This window comes from Leucoraja erinacea, chromosome 2, assembly GCF_028641065.1.
Source record: "Leucoraja erinacea ecotype New England chromosome 2, Leri_hhj_1, whole genome shotgun sequence".
Classification (NCBI taxonomy): Eukaryota; Metazoa; Chordata; class Chondrichthyes; order Rajiformes; family Rajidae; genus Leucoraja; species Leucoraja erinaceus.
In genome coordinates, this window is record NC_073378.1 from 1,911,367 (window position 1) to 1,929,896 (window position 18,530).

Sequence of the window (18,530 nt, forward strand, 5' to 3'; positions counted from 1 at the left end):
TTTCTTTATTCCTCATTATCACTTCTCCTGCATCATTCTCCAGTGGTCCAACGTCCACTCCTTTCTTGGTCTTTTATTTATTTTTTTTGTATATTTATTAGAAGTAAGTACAATACAGTGGTACCTTTTTTCAGGTGCCAAATATATGTTGGCATGTTACATTCTATGTACAGCTTCATTTTTTATTTTATTTTTTAAAATGAGAGAGAGAAAAAGAGACTAGATAATAGAGAGTAGAAAAACGTGTAGTGTGTGAGAAGGAAAAAACAAACAGAAAGAGAGAGTGAGGGAGAAAAGCAAAAAAGAAGAAAGAGAAAGAGTAGAAAATAGATAGGAGATGAATATTTGCATTCTTGACCATCTTTCACCCAGACCTGAAACAGTTGGTTTTTACGATTCCGTTGCACCACATACCACCAATGGAGACCAACTCGTTAAGAATTGGTCTGGTTTATCTATTAGGAGGAATCACATTTCTTCAAGATGTGCTGTGTCTCTTTCTTGATCTTGCTCTTTATATACTGTAACTGAAGAAACTCTTGCTATCCTCTTTTATATTATTGGCTTCGTAATTCATCTTTTCTCCCTATATTAGTTAGAGAGTTTCCTTTAATGTCATTCAGATTTATAGTTTGAACGAAATTGCGTACCTTGCAGTCATGACAGAAAATAAAATAACAGAACACACAATGAACACAGTTTAACACAAACATCCACCACAGTGAATCTCCAGGCACCTCCTCACTGTGATGGAAGGCAAAAAGTCTTAAAGTCTTGCTTCTTCCTTCCTTGTTCTCCCGCTGCGTTGAGGCGATCCAAGCTTCCGATGTTGCCTCCCCCCGCCGGGTGATGGTAAGTCCCGCGGCCAAATCCGAGTTCTGCGAACGGGCCGGTTCAAACTCCTCGGCCCGGGGCGGATGAAGCTGCCACCCTCCAGTCCAGCGGACAAAGCTGTTGTTGTGGGAGCTCCAGAGAATCGGTCACCAACCTGGGACCTGCGAGCTCCCGACGATGTCGTCCACTGGGCCCGCGGCCGAAGCCTCCGAGGCTCCGAAGTCGACCAGCCCCATGATGGTGAGTCCTGGCTCTGCCTCCGGAGCCTCAAGATCGATTCCCGTTGGAGGCCGCCAGCTCCACAATATTAGGCCTCGACGCAGATACGACAGGAAAAAGGTTGAAGGAAGAAGTTCTTCAACCCCTCCCCCCCCCACCACACATAAACAACTAAAAATAAACTAAACATACATCTAACAAAACAAACTAAAACAAAAAAAAATAAAAGACAGACAGACTGCTTGGCAGCGCGCCACTTCCGGAATTGCCTTTTTAGTTACCTTCTGTTGTTCTTTAAAAGCTTCCCAATCCTCTGGCTTCCCGCTCATCTTTGCTATGTTATACAACTTCTCTTTTAGTTTTATACTGTCCTTGACTTCCCTTGTCAGCCACGGACGGCTCTTACTCCCCCTAAAATCTTTCTTCCTCTTCGGCATGTAAAGATCCAACATCTCCCGGATTATTATCATTGCTGCCATTACTGTTCCACTGTCATCCCAGCTAGGGTCCATTTCCAGTCAACTTTGGCCAGCTCCTCCCTCATGCCTCTGTAGTCCCCTTTGCCCAGCTGCCATACCGACACGTCCAATATCACCTTCTCCCTCTCAAATTGCAGATTAGAACTTACCATGTTGCGGTTGCTACCTCCTAATGGTTCCTTTACCTCGAATTCCCTTATCACATCTGGACTTTTGGTGGTAGATGCAGATGCATTAGTGGCATTGAAGAGACTCTTGGATAGGCATGTGGATATGCAGGGAATGGAGGGATATGGGTTATGTGCAGGCAGCAATTGAACTTGGTATTGTAGGCTGAACAGCTTGTCACTGTGCTGCTGTTCAGCTTGTTGTCAAGAACTTCACAGTCACTGAAATACATCAAGAGATATAGACTGTATTGTAATGTCAGAAATGCAACAATCTGTTACTTTACCACTGAAATGCATGAATTTAATGAGGCCACAAAAGCAACATAAGTCTTCCTTTCAAATCAAATAACCACATGGTGTTTCTTTGATGCCATTTTCACTGTGTTCCTGCAGGTCACGCCACCAACCATTTCAAACTGATTCTCAGTCTCTTCATAGAATATTGTTTCTTCCTGTCATTGCTTTACCCTGAGGCATAACTTTAGAAATTCATGAATGTTACCCCCTCTTATTTTTCAAATGCTTATTTGGAGGGGGGTGGGGGGATCTTGGAGATGGACTTTGGGCTCATTTTCTCTATGCTAACTGGAAAAAAGGCTACACAGGCTTATGCCAATATGCAGCACCCGTCTTGTGGTCCTGCAGATCACATCTCCTCAAGAACATGTCCCATAACTGAGGCTGGAACTATCCCATTGTTTAAGAAACAGTTAGACAGGTACATGGATAGTAGGTACACAAAAAAGCTGGAGAAACTCAGCGGGTGCAGCAGCATCAATGGAGCGAAGGAAATAGGCAACGTTTCGGGCCGAAACCCTTCTTCAGACCTCCTTCAGGTACATGGATAGGATAGGTTTGGAGGGATATGGACCAAGCGCAGATAAGTGGGACTAGTGTAGCTGGGACATTGTTGGCTGGCGTGGGCAAGTTGGGCCGAAGGGCCTGTGTCCACACTGTATCATGCTATGACTCCATGACTAAATGTGATGAGTTTTCTGTCCCTACCACCCTGTTTAGACAGAGAGTTCCATGCCTCCTGTATCATATGGGAGGGGGGGGGGGGGGGGGGGATCTTCATCTCCCCTCTAATTCAGTTACTAATTCCATTAAATATGTGCCTATTGGTTATGGCTCCTTTCCTCAACAGGATGAACAACTAGATCATGCATGTTCCTCTTTTTCACTTTCCCTACCCAAGCAAACTAGGATATATTGTTTGCTGATAAATGTTGTAAATCGTGTATTTTAAAAATCTTTCCTTTATTTTTATCCAGTCTGATTCTGGTATGCAAGGATGGGATTAGCAGGATTCTCTTCTTTAGTGAAGACTATGGCAATATTCATCTCATGTTCCTCAGAAGGCCCCACCCTTTTGACAACCTTTTTGTTATACAGTGCCTTCCATAATGTTTTGGACAAAGACCCATTTGCTCAGGTGTGTTTAATTGCCTCCTTAATGCAGGTATAAGAGAGCTCTCAGCACCTAGTCTTTCCTCCAAGGGAAATGGGGTTTTAAATTCTCTATAGAGAAGACAAAGACAATGGTTTTCACAAGGACGAAAATTAAAGAGGATGTCCAGTTAAAACTATACGGCAACAATTTGGAAAGAGTTAAAGATTTCCGCTTCCTGGGGGTTCATTTTGACTCCAGATTAACATGGAGGGTCCACATTACAAAAGTAATTGAAAAATGCAAAAAAAAAGCCATCAATGTAATGAGGTGCTTGGCAGGTTTAGTGGGGAGCAGATGTATTATCTCTTAAACGTATTTATGTATCACTGATCAGATCCAAACTAGAGTATGGCAGTATAGCTTATGGGTCAGCATCTAAGTCAGTGTTGTCCGAGTTGTACAAAGTCCAAGCGGAAGCTCTAAGAGTCTGTATAGGAGGTGTGCGGACGTCACCTGTATGTGCACTACAGGTGGAAACTGGGGTGATGCCGTTGAGACTGCGCCGCAGACAACTAATGGCTAATTACTGGCTAAGCCTTAAGGGTCATGGAGAGAACCACCCAACAAAACAGGTAGTACAGGAGTGCTGGGAGAGAGGGGTGGCTCAGTCTGGAAGCTTCGGCTGGGTTGGAGGAGGTGTGGCAAGGGACATGGGAGTAGAGGACAAAGAGTTCTGCCCTGCAGTATTGTGGCCATCTGTCCCAATATGGTTACTGAACATCCCAAAAGTTGATCTGGAGATATGGGAGGCAAAAAGGAGGAACAAAAATTCAGACCTAAAGACAGAATATAATAGCCATATAGATAATAGATACAGGGAACACCTCTTAATTTTCACAGATGGATCAAAGGACCCAGTAGCTGAAACAGCAGGGGCGGCTGTGGGAGTCCAGGGGATGAATGTTGAGCTTTACAAAAGAACAAACAACTATTTGGCAGTATATACAGTGGAACTGTACGCTATTTTGATGGCAGTGCGGTGGATGGAACAGGTGCAACCATGTAATGTAGTAATATGTAGCGACTCATTGTCTGCAATCCAGAGTATTGGGTCTGGTGCATCCCATAGGTGGCCTGACTTAGTTTATGAAATTATACTACTATTAAGCCGTGACAAGGAAGGGCAGTGACGTGACTTTGTTGTGGGTCCCAGCACACATTGGTGTTCTAGGAAATGAAAAGGTGGATAAATTGGCAAAGGATGCTGTAAAAAAAAGAAACATAGAGGTAAACCTACAATTATCCAAATCTGAAGGAAAACACATTGTATGGAAGAAAATAAATCAGGAATGGCAACAATACTGGGAAGAGGAGACAAAGGGGAGACACCTCTATTCGCTACAAAACAGAGTGGGCATTACAGCAAGAAGAGGGGGGAACAGGAGAGAACAGGTAGTATTAGCAAGATTGAGGATAGGACACACTCACCTGAACAGCACATTAAAAATGTTGGGAAAACACCGTACTGGGCTGTGTGAGGAATGCCATCAACCAGAAACAGTTCAGCATGCTCTAGTTGCATGTAGGAGATATGAGACAGAAAGAGGATTTATGATCATTGAAATGAGGAAAATTGCATTGACAGAAATATCAGTAAAGAACATTCTAGAGTGTGGAGGGAAAGGAAAAGGGATAAAGTTGTTGTTTGATTTCTTGAGGGCCTCTGGGCTTATAAAAATGATCTAATATAAAGACATGAGTACTGTGGAATGAAGCCAGAAGGTGGCAGCAATGCAACATTGCGGATGCCGGCTGCCGTAAAACTCCAAAGAAGAAGAAGAAGAAGAAGAAGGAGAAGTCTTTCCATCACCTTTGGAAACCTTTATTGCTGTTTATCAACATGAGGACCAAAGTTGTGCCAATGAGAGTCAAAGAAGCCATTATGTGACTGAGCAACAAGAATAAAACTGTTAGCGACATCTGCCAAACCTTAGGCTTACCAAAATCAACTGTTTGGAACATCATTAAGAAAAAAGAGAGCATTAGTGAGTTTACTAACCGCAAAGGGACAGGCAGGCCAAGGAAGATCTCCACAGCTGATGACAGAAGAATTCTCTCTATAATAAAGAAAAATCCCCAAACACGTGTCCGACAGATCAGAAACACTCTTCAGGAGTCAGTTGTGGATTTGTCAATGACCACTGTCCGCAGTAGACTTCATGAACAGAAAGACAGAGGATACACTGCAAGATGCAAAACACTGGTTAGCCACAAAAATAGGATGGCCAGGTTACAGTTTGCCAAGAAGTACTTAAAAGAGTAACCACAGTTCTGGAAAAAGATCTTGTGGACAAATGAGACGAAGACTAACATATCAGAGTGATGGCAAGAGCAGAGTATGGAGGAGAGAAGGAACTGCCTAAGATCCAAAGCATACCACCTCATCTGTGAAACACGGTGGTGGGGGTGTTATGGCCTGGGCATATATGGCTGTTGAAGGTCGTGGCATAATGAATTCTGAAGGGTATAGATACATCCTATCTGCTCAAGTTCAAACAAATAGGTGTCGGCAGTTCTTTCTACAGCAAGACAAACATACTGCAAAAGCAACAAAGGAGTTTTTCAAAGCTAAAAAATTGTCAATTCTTGAGTGGTCACCCGTACAGGGAAGAGATTTAAAAGTCCCCCCCCCCCCCCCCGCCCCCCACATATACACAGCTAAAAACAATATAAAAACCACAACAAACTATACATTCAACGGGATAAAACATTTTTTTAAAGACAGACGGACTGCAGCAGAGGCCGCTGTCATCTATCCATGTTCTCCAGAGATACTGTCTGGCCCACAAAGTCACTCCAGCCCTCTGTCTTTTTTTGTTAACCAGCATCTGCAGTTCCTTGTTTCTCCCTATGCTTACACAGTCTTGATTCTTGGCAGGTGATGCTGTTTTGCACAACATGCTTTATAATGCAGCTAAAATATAATTGCCTTGATGTGGTCTCCAAATCTGTGGAAGGACATTATTGCCATAGAGGGAGTGCAGAGAAGGTTCACCAGACTGATTCCTGGGATGTCAGGACTGTCTTATGAAGAAAGACTGGATAGACTTGGTTTATACTCTCTAGAATTTAGGAGATTGAGAGGGGATCTTATAGAAACTTACAAAATTCTTAAGGGGTTGGACAGGCTAGATGCAGGAAGATTGCTCCCAATGTTGGGGAAGTCCAGGACAAGGGGTCACAGCTTAAGGATAAGGGGGAAATCCTTTAAAACCGAGATGAGAAGAACTTTTTTCACACTGAGAGTGGTGAATCTCTGGAACTCTCTGCCACAGAGGGTTGTCAAGGACATTTCATTGGCTATATTTAAGAGGGAGTTAGATGTGGCCCTTGTGGCTAAGGGGATCAGAGGGTATGGAGAGAAGGCAGGTACGGGATACTGAGTTGGATGATCAGCCATGATCATATTGAATGGGGTTGTAGGCTCGAAGGGCTGAATGGCCTACTCCTGCACCTAATTTCTATGTTTCTATGTTTCTATTTACAATGCATTCTGATATTTCCTAATCCACTCTTCACTGATTTTATGGTCGTAAATAATGTCTCTCTATTTTTAACTGAGAAAGCTTTTCTCTAGTTTCCCCTATTCTGCAATGACTCTGTAGGTTTGCATCTTAATTCGTGTGGAAGCAGTAATTCCTCAAAGTCTTACAACTGCTCGTACAAATCATACTTCATGTCTGGAAAAAACCTAATGCAAGTTGACGGGGCTAGGCCATACAATGGGTAGCTGGCTTGGAATTCATCCAAGATCGGCCAGTACCATGGAAGTTGGGAGAATTCTCCTGGAGTCTTAGACCAGTGATCAGAATAGGAGGGAAATGCATAAACATCTTCAAACGAAATCATCAATTTCCCATCTTTATGCAGGCAGGGTAATTAATAGTAAGATTAAGCGAGAACTTACCAGTTCGAAGTTTGATCTGTATTTTATGAGGAGTTTCGATGAGGGATTACGTGAAGAACCTGTCCAGTACGCATGCGCGGCATACTTCAAAGCAGCGGTGTGGAATCACAGAAGACACAATAATTGAAATAAACATAGTAAAGAAAAGGAGAACTTAAATACCAGCTGATCTCTATAATTGAGGGTGGGAGCGGAGGGCACGTATTCACTCATCGTAACTCCTCATAAAATACAGATCAAACTTCGAACTGGTAAGTTCTCGTTTAATCTTACTATTTTACTTCGGAGTCACGTGAGTGACTACGTGAAGATTTTTTGGTAAATTTGAATATGGTTCCAAAGGTTCATATTAAGACTTCTTGATGACCCCTTTGTATGTCTTCTCCAGTTCAGCTTGTCCCTCCTGTTTCCTTTTTAGTGGGAGGGATGCTGAACTGGTGGCAAGTTTTCTTAATTCAATTTTTATCCTTGAATACTTTTGGTATAACTACCAAGTGTGATAGTTCTTCATGCTTCCAAAACCAGGTGCGGTTTCCCCCCCCCCCCCCTGTTAGCACAAACCCTTCACCTTTATGTGATGGTAGGAACCATACTCACCTGCCTCCACTGTTGTTCAGTAATGTTCTCATTTCTTCGGTTTCTGGTTCCTTGTCTGTCGGGATGGTGTTGTTGGGGGGTGGTGCATTTTCCATGGGGCCCGCTCTGGGCCCTGGCCTGAAAAGGCTTGCGGGGACTGGCATGCGGGCCCTGAGCTTTCACCAGTACCATAAGTAGACGCCTACTGGTGGACGCGTGGAGGTACTGCTGTCTGGTTTTGTGTGGTGTGCTCATTCCAGGTCCTGCCCTCTTGATGCCGAATATCTTGGACACTTCCTCCAGTTTTTAGGCTTGGTTTGGTAACTTTGCCAGATAGCAGGATCTGTGGTTGTGAGGTCGGCGTTCTCACAGTCCTGTGAATTTTTTAGGTTGAGGGCAGGTTTTATGACTTCCTTCGAGAGGTTGCGGAGCATACTGTGTTGAACAGTAGGGTCTGGTGTTTTGCATACTACCCTGCCCCTCTAGAATGAGCATGCAAAAATGATAGCCAACGTCAGGGGTATCAATATTGCAAATTAAGATATTTGGGTTTTTAAATGCCGTGCTCAATGTACCCCCAATAATGGTAGGCACATCGAGCAGATGTAATTTTGGAGAGGCGTGATAAAGTCCAACGCCTCATGACTACCTGTCTTGGAGAGGTTTTTAGAAAAGACAGGTAGTAAGCTGGCTGTCAGTTTAGGCTGTAACGGCCATCTCGCTCGTGGTGTAGCCACGTAGCGGTACTCACACCCAGCAGCTCTTCCTGGTCCTGTACCTCAAGCATACTCCCGATGTTGTTCAGCCAGTGACCCCTCTTCTTGACCAGCCCAGCCCTGGTCGCCATCGATCTCCTCTGATGAGGGAGGTGGCCAGTGCTGTTAGTGCACTGGAGCGGGAGTGTTTGTGCTCCCTTGGTGAGATTGCCCCTGCTCCCGAGGCAAGTCTCGCTGGAGTTTTTTACTCCATGACCTTTGTCTAAGGCTTGGAGACAGACACTTTCTCACTTTCGGGCGGTAGTTTGAAATGCTGGCTCTCTGAATGAGCCGGGCTGTCCGTCTTCCGTGTGTCTGTCTCCAGCCTGATGATTGGTTTCCAACTTTGCTCAAGCGGCTGCCTGTTCTCGGGCGGCGAGTCTCCTTGTCGGAGTTGCAGGGATTATCGGCCAGTTTGATGTTGATTTCCCTTCGGTCCGCTGCTGTTGGTCAAGCAGCTCTAGTGGACTGGGCATCGGCTCGGTTCCCGTGTCTGTGGACCGCAGCGTGTGCGGTCCCGGTGCCGCCTCTCGTCCCCTCCACTGATGGGACGCTCCTTCCCTGGAGTCGAACGGGGGCTGTTTTCCTCGGTGCTGCTTTGCTCTTTCCAGTTTTTCCCTGGAGCACAAAGAGGAGCAAAGTTTGGCAACTCGAACCTGTGGGTAAGTACTTACCTAACGGTCCGTTCTTTCAGCTTGTAGCGGGAGCGCCCGTACTCCCGTTCGTCGCTGTTGCACTGCGTGAACGCTCATGTCGCGCATGCGTGCTGGACGGGTTCTTCACGTAGTCACTCACGTGACTCCGAAGTAAAATAGTAAGATTAAACGAGAACTTACCAGTTTGAAGTTTGATCTGTATTTTATGAGGAGTTACGATGAGGGATTACGTGAAGAAGCCCGCTTCCACGCATGCGTGTCATACTTCAAAGCAGCGGTGTGAGGTCACAGGAACCTATAATGATCTAACATAGTAAGATTACCAAAGAGATACCAGTTTTTGATATGATCATAAGAGGGTGGGAGCGGAGGGCACGTAATCCCTCATCGTAACTCCTCATAAAATACAGATCAAACTTCAAACTGGTAAGTTCTCGTTTAATCTTACTATTTTACTTCGGAGTCACGTGAGTGACTACGTGAAGATTTCAAAGCTCTGTGACCTCATGCCGTGGAACGAGTCCATGCTTCACAAACTGCCTTGGGTATTGGGAGAGAGCATCATTAGTAATTTTAAACACAATTATACAAAGAGTTGTGTGGTATAACGAAAAAATATATAACATTATTTAAAAATTTGAGAATCATAGCCCTGTAACCTTTCGGGCAAATTATTTTGTTGAACATAAAATGTTTTCTTAATACAATGATGGCTCCAAAAAATAACTGGTTTATTATAAAACCTGTGGAAAACCCTTTTTTAATGACCATCCTGCCATTCTGAGGATTTGGTCTGTGGGTACCTGTACAATTTTTGCTGCGGATGTTGCTGCAGCCCTGGTGGAATGAGAGTTAAAACATTAGTGTCTATTTCTGCCATTTTTAGGACCTATTTGAGCCACCTTGATATAGTTTGAGTCATGACCCTTTCATGCGGTTTCTTGTAAGAGATAAACAACTCCATTCTCTGACCTCGAATGTTCTTAGTATATTCTATGTATTGTTAGATGTGTCTTGCTATACAGTCGTTTGCCATATGGGTGTACCATAAATTCAAACACTTGACCCGAGGAACCCGATCTGTTTTCTTTTATTAAATCCTGTATGACAACACCAGTTTCTCGGTGAGATGATCAGGAGTCCAGGCTCAGTTTGCTTAATGGCTGGACTTGTTGTGCGGTAAATAACACCATGAGCATAACCATCTTCCTGGACTGTTACTGAAGTGACAACGCTGTTATGAGCTACAGGCTCCTCAGCATGTTGAGAAACGACACCCACGTCCCAGATTTCGGAGTACCTGGGTTTCTTACCAGGGGTGCGTTTCCACCGCGTGCCGCTCCGTTCCTTGTGATAGGTAATTGGAGAGTGCACTTGTGGCACTATTGAAGGCACTGTAGCTCCATCGATTATCCTAATGGAGGCTTGTAAAAATTCCAATACGGCCAGAATGTTCTTGGCCTTTTGGTCGAGATTGTTGTCCAAGCAGTATATGCCCCATTTCTTGATGTGTCCAAGGTACTGCTTCCGTGTTGACAGTCTTAGTGCAGATGAGATGAGATTCATCGTCCTGTCTGACAGTGTAGTGGGTCTGTTAGACTCTACAAATCAATAAATCCATAGTGTTATGGCATGGATGACTGCCTCCAGTCACTGGATAAATCAATAATTTTTTGGCAATGTTCATAGGGAACATGGTTCTAACACCATCCCCTGTAAGACTGAAATACCATGATTGAGAAGGTCAGTCGGGTACTCTGAAAATTCCAGATGCCGAGTGTGGTTGAATTATCCCTAGTACCCCAATGATGGGTCCGAACGGGGGAAAACCTCACCCTATGGCTTATTTACATAACAATGCCAAGCTGGTTTTACGAATTTTAGTACATAATAATGGGGCTAATGATTGCCCCTTATGTAAGCTCTATATTGCCAAAGTTCCTCTATTGAGTCAATGCCTGCCATATAGAAACCCACAACTGACACCAAGTCTATATCAATAATAAGAGCATCCATCTTAAAATGAATATCTAAAACAAATGTGTTTAGGGTTAAAATCAATGATAATCCTGCAACCCTACTCTATCTTACATTTAATAAATATGTTCAATCCCATCTTTTGTGTACATTCTTGTAGCACCATGTGGGTTTTAGATTGTTTGGTTTATGTAAGGACAAAATGCCCTTCTGGTGTATGATGTACTGTGGTTAATGGGGATGAGAAAAACCCTATCAGATAACCCTGAATACTGCTGAGATTATATGAATCTGTAGTGATTATATACCATACATAACTGTAGTGTTGCAACCTCCCCTACCCTCGTAGGTCCCTATTTTTTAACAGAAGAAAACCCCACCCACCTACCTCCCTGGTTACCGGTGGTTTTTGTTATTTCCTTGGTTTTTTGAAAATAAGGTTCTGGTTTAATATTTCTTGTTCGGGGTTTGTGTGGAGGTTGAGGCTTCCGCATCTTCCAGGGTGGCCGCCCTGGCCATACCCTAAAACGGATCCTGCAGGTTATATTGATTTCTGACACTGCTACTGGTATGAGCCACATTTTTTATGGCCTTGCCTGTGGCTGGTATCATGCTCCAAAATAGGCCCTTGCGCTGGCCTTGATGAGCCCCAGTGTCTTGGCTTAGTCCACACACGGTTTTTATTTGCAAATGGTAGCATTTTTGGGGTCCTAGTGCTGGCTGAATGGCCGCCTTCCACGTGTAGTTCAGGTTATATTGCATATTATTAAACAGATCTAGTGCGTCTTGATGGTCTTTGGTTACCTACGTTTAGTCCAGGGTGCTGGTGTGTGCTATGATGCCTTCCGTCAATCCCTTGAAGGTTCTCTGGATCTTGAGGTCCTGGTTCCTGATGTTCGTCCATATGCTGCCAAATGCATTGGTTTACACTGGGCACCTGTAATGCCTCACCGTTGCCAGGTGGCAGATGTCTGGCCAGTGTTTGTAAATTTTTTCTTGTTGGCGTTTGTGGCCAGACATATAGTAATACTATTGCCATCCTGGATCCAAGTCTACCCATGTTTGACTTGGCTAAAGTAATCGGCCACCATGTCCAGCAGAGTCCCTGCTGTGTTAGGATCATGGGACGCTGTATTACCAGGCTCTGGCCCATCAGGGTCCTGCCTACTCTTTTTTATAGAGTTAGAGATCTCTAGGGTCCCACACGGGGTACCCATGTGGGGCTAAACTGCTGCCCACTTGTCTTTTGTTCTGCGGACCCCTCTTGCAAGTCAACCCAGAACTGACCCACAGTGCTCCCCTCTGATGGGGTAGAAGCATTGTGCAGCCCTCAAAGAGGTACTGCTGTGGTTTTATCACATTGGAGCAAGGCTCCATACACCGCTTCTTCCCGCTCCAGCCCTCTCGGGCACTGGTTGCCGGCGGTTTTATGCAAAGTCGGACCCTTCCGAGTCCACTACCTTGTTTGATTTGTGTCTAGCCTACCGCTCGGTCACATGGATCTGGCCGGTGCGGGGCCGACATCGGGCACAGCTGATCCCACTACGGTTGATCCAAGTGCCGCTGGCTGCTGCTGGCTGCCCGCTGTTCCATGGTCCTCCTTCTCCAGTTTTGTCCTTCCTTCCGTGAAGTGGATATGGCCGGTGAGGGGGATAACTGGCACAGCTGCTTCCATCTATTCCTTTAACCCGGCTCCAACGCTCTCAGCACTCCTGGCTGCTCCTTTATCTTAGACCCCTGGGACCCACCCCCGTACTGACGGTACTGGTCCCTTATGGTCGTTGCAGCCGGTCAACCCCACTCTAATGCCCTCAATTCTGGGCACTCCTACTTATATGGTCCTTAGATAAGGGACATATAAGACATTAAAACTGATGATAACAGCTACTATAGTTTTTATATAATATATATGGTCCCTAGATAAGGGGTGTATCAGATATTAAACTGATAAGAACAGATACTACACTTGATCTTAGCCAAAAAGCCGAGAAGCGATTATTGTAACTAAAACCCCGCTGGGACCGATCCTGGTACTCACATACTGGTCCCTTGTAGTAGATTGCAGCCAGTCAACTGCAAAGTCCTTTGCTGTCGAGAAATGAACTTTCTCACCATGCTGGAGCGAAGTTGGGCACAGGTGTTTTTCCCCCTCCGGGAATCGATGTGCCCATGCTGCTCCTACCGTTGCCAGCTCCTCACGAAGTGCCAGCTGCCACTGCTGCTGTCTGTGCTACTGCAACTGCCGGCTGCCACTGCTGCTGCTGCTGCCGCTGCCGCTGCTGCTGCTACTGCCGCTCCTCCGCGGTTCTCCCGCCGGCCTTCTGCACCTTACATGGACCTGGTCCATGTCTGCACCTAGAAAGGTAAGTTGAAGGAAACGCAGGGTCTCTTACCTGCTGTTCCCGACTTTCCTTCTCCCGCCGGTGACCGTCGTTCCCTGTGTCGGGTTCGAGCCGCTTGGACCGACCCCGGTGTTCACGGGCCTGGTCCTTCGCGGCAGTTCCGCAGCCGGTAACCCCGGCTGTTCCTATGGATCCCCTGGACCCTGGTGCTTACCTTGTGAACAAGGTTTTCAGCCCGAACGTCCCGTTCCGACTCCATAAGTGCCGCTGCACTCGCTGAGCGTTTCGAGCCCCGGTACCGCTGGTCCGTGCTGTCTGTCCCGCAGCCTCTGCGCTGGCTGCTAGCGACTGGTCCCAAGCCAGTCTCGTTTGAGACTGGCATAGGGACCTTTTTTACTTTGCTTCCCGCCCGGCCGAGAGGTGAATTTTGCCGGTGCAGGAGCAAAGTCGGGCTCAGGTTGTTCCCCTCCAGGGAAACTCGTGCTGTTGCTGCTGCCGGCTGCTCGCCCTCCACGGGTCTCCCCGCCGGCTTTCCGCAGCCACCTAAAAGTAAGTAGTAAAAAAGGAACGCAGAGTCTCTTACCTGCTGTTCCCGACTTTCAAATCTCCCGCTTGGGGAACGCCGTTCCCCCCTGTGTGACTCGTTGCAATGCGTGTAGCGATATGACACGCATGCGTGGAAGCGGGCTTCTTCACGTAGTCACTCACGTGACTCCGAAGTAAAATTGTATTGTGTAGGAAGGAACTGCAGATGCTGGTTTAAACCGAAGATAGACACAAAAAGCTGGAGTAACTCAGTGGACAGGCAGCATCTCTGGGGAGAAGGAATGGGTGACGTTTCGGGTCAAGACACTTCTTAAGAATAAGGAGTAAGCCATTTAGAACAGAGATGAGGAAACGCTTTTTCTCACTGAGAGCGGTGAGTCTGTGGAATTATCTGCCTCAGAGGGCGGTGGAGGCCGGTTCTGTGGATGCTTTCAAGAGAGAGCTAGATAGGGCTCTTAAAAAGCGGAGTCAGGGGATATGGGAAGAAGGCAGGAACGGGGTACTGATTGGGGATGATCAGCCATGATCACATTGAATGGTGGTGCTGTCTCGAAGGGACGAATGGCCTACTCCTGCACATATTGTCTATTGTCAATTCAGACCTTTTTCTTGGTCCGTCAGAGCCGTTCTGTTTATGGATTTAGAGGAGAAGGTAAAAACAGCCAACATAATCAAGGACCATTTTCACCTCAGTCATCCCCTCTTCTCTCCTTTACTGTTGGGCAGAAGGTACAAAAGCTGGAAAACACATACCGACAGAGTCAGAAACACCTTCTACCCTGCTGTTGGACACAAAGTTCTGGAGTAACTCAGCAGGTCAAGCAGCTTCTCTGGAGAACGTGGATTAGTGACGTTTTGGGTTGAGACCTTTCTTCACTTAGATTGTAAGGGAAGAGAAGAAAGATAGAAAAGGGGTGAGACAGATGAGTCTTCAGGCTGATCTCCTGGTTGCCGGACAGTTTAATTGTATTGTTCTTCTAACGCTGTCTGTCCTCTGGATGTGTGGGTACACAAAAATGCTGGAGAAACTCAGCGGGTGCAGCAGCATCTATGGAGCGAAGGAAATAGGCAACGTTTCGGCCCGAAACGTTGCCTATTTCCTTCGCTCCATAGATGCAGCTGCACCCGCTGAGTTTCCCCAGCATTTTTGTCTACCTTCGATTTTCCAGCATCTGCAGTTCCTTCTTAAACACTCTGGATGTGTGGCACTGGTTGGACCTCTGTGGTCTTTGTCCCTTGTCTTTGCTGATTATCCACCTGGATTTCAATAATTGTCCCTGATTATGTCATTGAAAGACCTGGCAATTTTTTCCTTTTTTTGGCCCGAGGGGTTTCATGTTGTTGTGGAGTCAATGAGACACTTCGGTCAATTTCAAACAGGACGCTCACAAAACCCGTTCATCTCTATTAGTGATCTTCATGGATGGAAGGGTCTTGGCACAATGTCAGACCTCACACCCAACAATTGGCTTTATAGGTCAACAAAAGTCATTTACTCTTGTCAGTTTAAGGAATCAAATGAAATGCAATTCATGAATAAACGGGTCCTTTTCACAATGGCAGGCAGTGACTAGTGGGGTACCGCAAGGCTCAGTGCTGGGACCCCAGCTATTTACAATATATATTAATGATCTGGATGAGGGAATTGAAGGCAATATCTCCAAGTTTGCGGATGACACTAAGCTGGGGGGCAGTGTTAGCTGTGAGGAGGATGCTAGGAGACTGCAAGGTGACTTCGATAGGCTGGGTGAGTGGGCAAATGTTTGGCAGATGCAGTATAATGTGGATAAATGTGAGGTTATCCATTTTGGTAGCAAAAACGGGAAAGCAGACTATTATCTAAATGGTGGCCGATTGGGAAAGGGGGAGATGCAGCGAGACCTGGGTGTCATGGTACACCAGTCATTGAAGGTAGGCATGCAGGTGCAGCATGGTATGGTATGGTATGTTAGCTTTCATTGCAAAAGGATTTGAGTATAGGAGCAGGGAGGTTCTACTGCAGTTGTACAGGGTCTTGGTGAGACCACACCTGGAGTATTGCGTACAGTTTTGGTCTCCAAATCTGAGGAAGGACATTATTGCCATAGAGGGAGTGCAGAGAAGGTTCACCAGACTGATTCCTGGGATGTCAGGACTGTCTTATGAAGAAAGACTGGATAGACTTGATTTTATACTCTCTAGAATTTAGGAGATTGAGAGGGGATCTTATAGAAACTTACAAAATTCTTAAGGGGTTGGACAGGCTAGATGCAGCAAGATTGTTCCCGATGTTGGGGAAGTCCAGGACAAGGGGTCACAGCTTAAGGATAAGGGGGAAATCCTTTAAAACCGAAATGAGAAGAACTTTTTTCACACAGAGATTGGTGAATCTCTGGAATTCTCTGCCACAGAGGGGTAGTTCATTGGCTATATTTAAGAGGGAGTTAGATGTGGCCCTTGTGGCTAAGGGGATCAGAGGGTATGGAGAGAACGCAGGTACGGGATACTGAGTTGGATGATCAGCCATGATCATATTGAATGGTGGTGCAGGCTCGAAGGGCCGAATGGCCTACTCCTGCACCTATTTTCTATTTTTCTATGTTTCTATGAAACAACAGTAGCCTCTCCCACTCAAAACTGTATAGAAACATTGAAAATAGGTGCAGGTGGAGGCCATTCGGCCCTTCGAGCTAGCCCTGCCATCCATTGTGATCATGGCTGATCGTCCCCAATCAATAACCCATGCCTGCCTTCTCCCCATATCCCTTGACTCCACTAGCCCCTAGAGCTCTATCTAACTCTCTCTTAAAATCCATCCAGTGACTTGGCCTCCACTGCCCACTGTGGCAGGGAATTCCACAAATATAATTGTTGTCAGAATCGTGTATAGAGTGGGAGATAGTTGTGAATGTATCACTGTTTCAAATCAATTTTGGTTACTTGCAGCAAAATAGTTATCCGAGGAGTTGACCAATTATGCCCATTCTGCAGTGGAATAGTGTTGGCAATATATGTAGCCTGTATTTAAATGCAAGTCAAGAGTGTTTTATTGTCATATTAGGCCAAGTGGGACCCATTGGGTCCCTATCACATGGGAGGTCTGGTCCCCAAACGCAATACTCCACCACTCACCCATAGCCCCCTACTGCGCAGGCGCGCCCTGCTTACAGGTTGCCGTTCTGACGACAGAAATCCCCGTTGTGACACGGGTATCAGCAGCCATCCCCACCATTCCTCTTCACATCCCTATCCTCCTCTATTTCTCCTCATCCCCAGCACTTCCTCCCCCTACTCTTCACCCTCCCTCTTCTTCCAACTCTCTCCTCCTCCCCTCCCCCACCTCTCCATCCCTCTCCTTTCCCCTACCCTCAGTCACTCCCTTCCTCCCTCCATAACCCCTCTTCCCTCCCTACCCTCCTCCTCTCCCTCTGCCTCCCTACTCCCCCTCTCCTCACCTCTCCCCTATCCCACTCCCCCACTAAACACAATGTTTAAATAACATGTCTTCTCCTCCCCTCCCCCACTCCCCCCCTCTCCTAACACCAATATGACCCATCTCTCGTTGCACTGGGAGTCCCGTCAGTTGTTAACCTTATAATGGCAGGACGTTTTTTAAAGTGAAAAGTTTGATTTTTTTAAGTGAAAAGTGATTTTGTTAAAGTTTAAAATGTGAATAACATAAAATATAACATCAATCTGAATGGAACACTGCTGTACTTTTCAAAACAGAGTTTTTAATGTAAATGAGATCCCATTGTGATGTAATTGTGCGCTGAGTACAAGGACCAGGCCCTGGCGCTGCTCCACAACCTGGGGACATGCTGCGGCGGGGAATTGTAGTGGGGCGATGAGGGAAATGAGGAGGAGGGAGATGGGGTGGGGTCACTACCCCCTTCCCCCTCTACCCCTCTCCCCCTCCCTCTCTACCCACCTCTCCCTCCCTCTCTACCACCCCCTCCCCCTCTACCCACCTCTCCTCCTCCCTCTCTACGCACCTCTCCATCCCTCTCTACCACCCACCGCCTTCCCCCACTACCCCCTCCCCTCTCTCTACCCCCTCCCCTCTCTGCCCCCTCCTCTCTCTCTACCCCCTCCCCTCTCTCTACCCTCCCTCCTCTCTCTCTCTTCCCCCCTCCCTCTCTCTACCCTCCTCCTCTCTCTCTACCCCCCCTCCCTCCTGCCCCCTCCCTCTCTGCCCTCTCCCTCTCTGTCGCTACTCCCTCTCTGGCCCACCTCCCTCTGTCGCCTCCCTCTCTCCCTCCTCCCTCTCTCCCCCTCCCTCTCTACCCTCTCCCTCTCTGCCGCCTGCCTATCTGCCCTTCCCTTTCTGCATTCTCCCTCTCTGCCCTCTCCCTCTCTACACTCTCCCTCTCTACCCCCCACTCCCTCTCTACCCCCCCACTCCCTCTCTACCCCCCCCCCCCCCCCCCTCTCCTCCTCTACTACCCCCCCCCCCCTCCCTCTCTAGGGAGTGGTGAGTATTGGGATCTATGGGTGAGTGCTGGAGTATTGCTTTTGGGGACCAGCCCTCCCCTGTCACGCCCACCCTACTCCTCAATCTCTACCCCGCTCCCTCTCCCTCTCTACCCCTGCCCATCTATTCACCAAACCATTCACCCTCACCCTCTCTACTCCAT

The 18,530-nt window shown here is 46.7% G+C and overlaps 1 protein-coding gene and 1 pseudogene across 1 annotated transcript in view; one reads left to right on the plus strand and one right to left on the minus strand.

The window, feature by feature from the left end:
* Window positions 1-18,530, plus strand: part of LOC129706504 (catenin delta-2-like) — a 1,547,539-nt gene that overhangs the window by 511,738 nt on the left and 1,017,271 nt on the right. The gene's annotated exons all lie outside the window — the stretch shown is intronic.
* On the minus strand, window positions 12,915-13,022 carry LOC129693395 (U2 spliceosomal RNA; annotated as a pseudogene).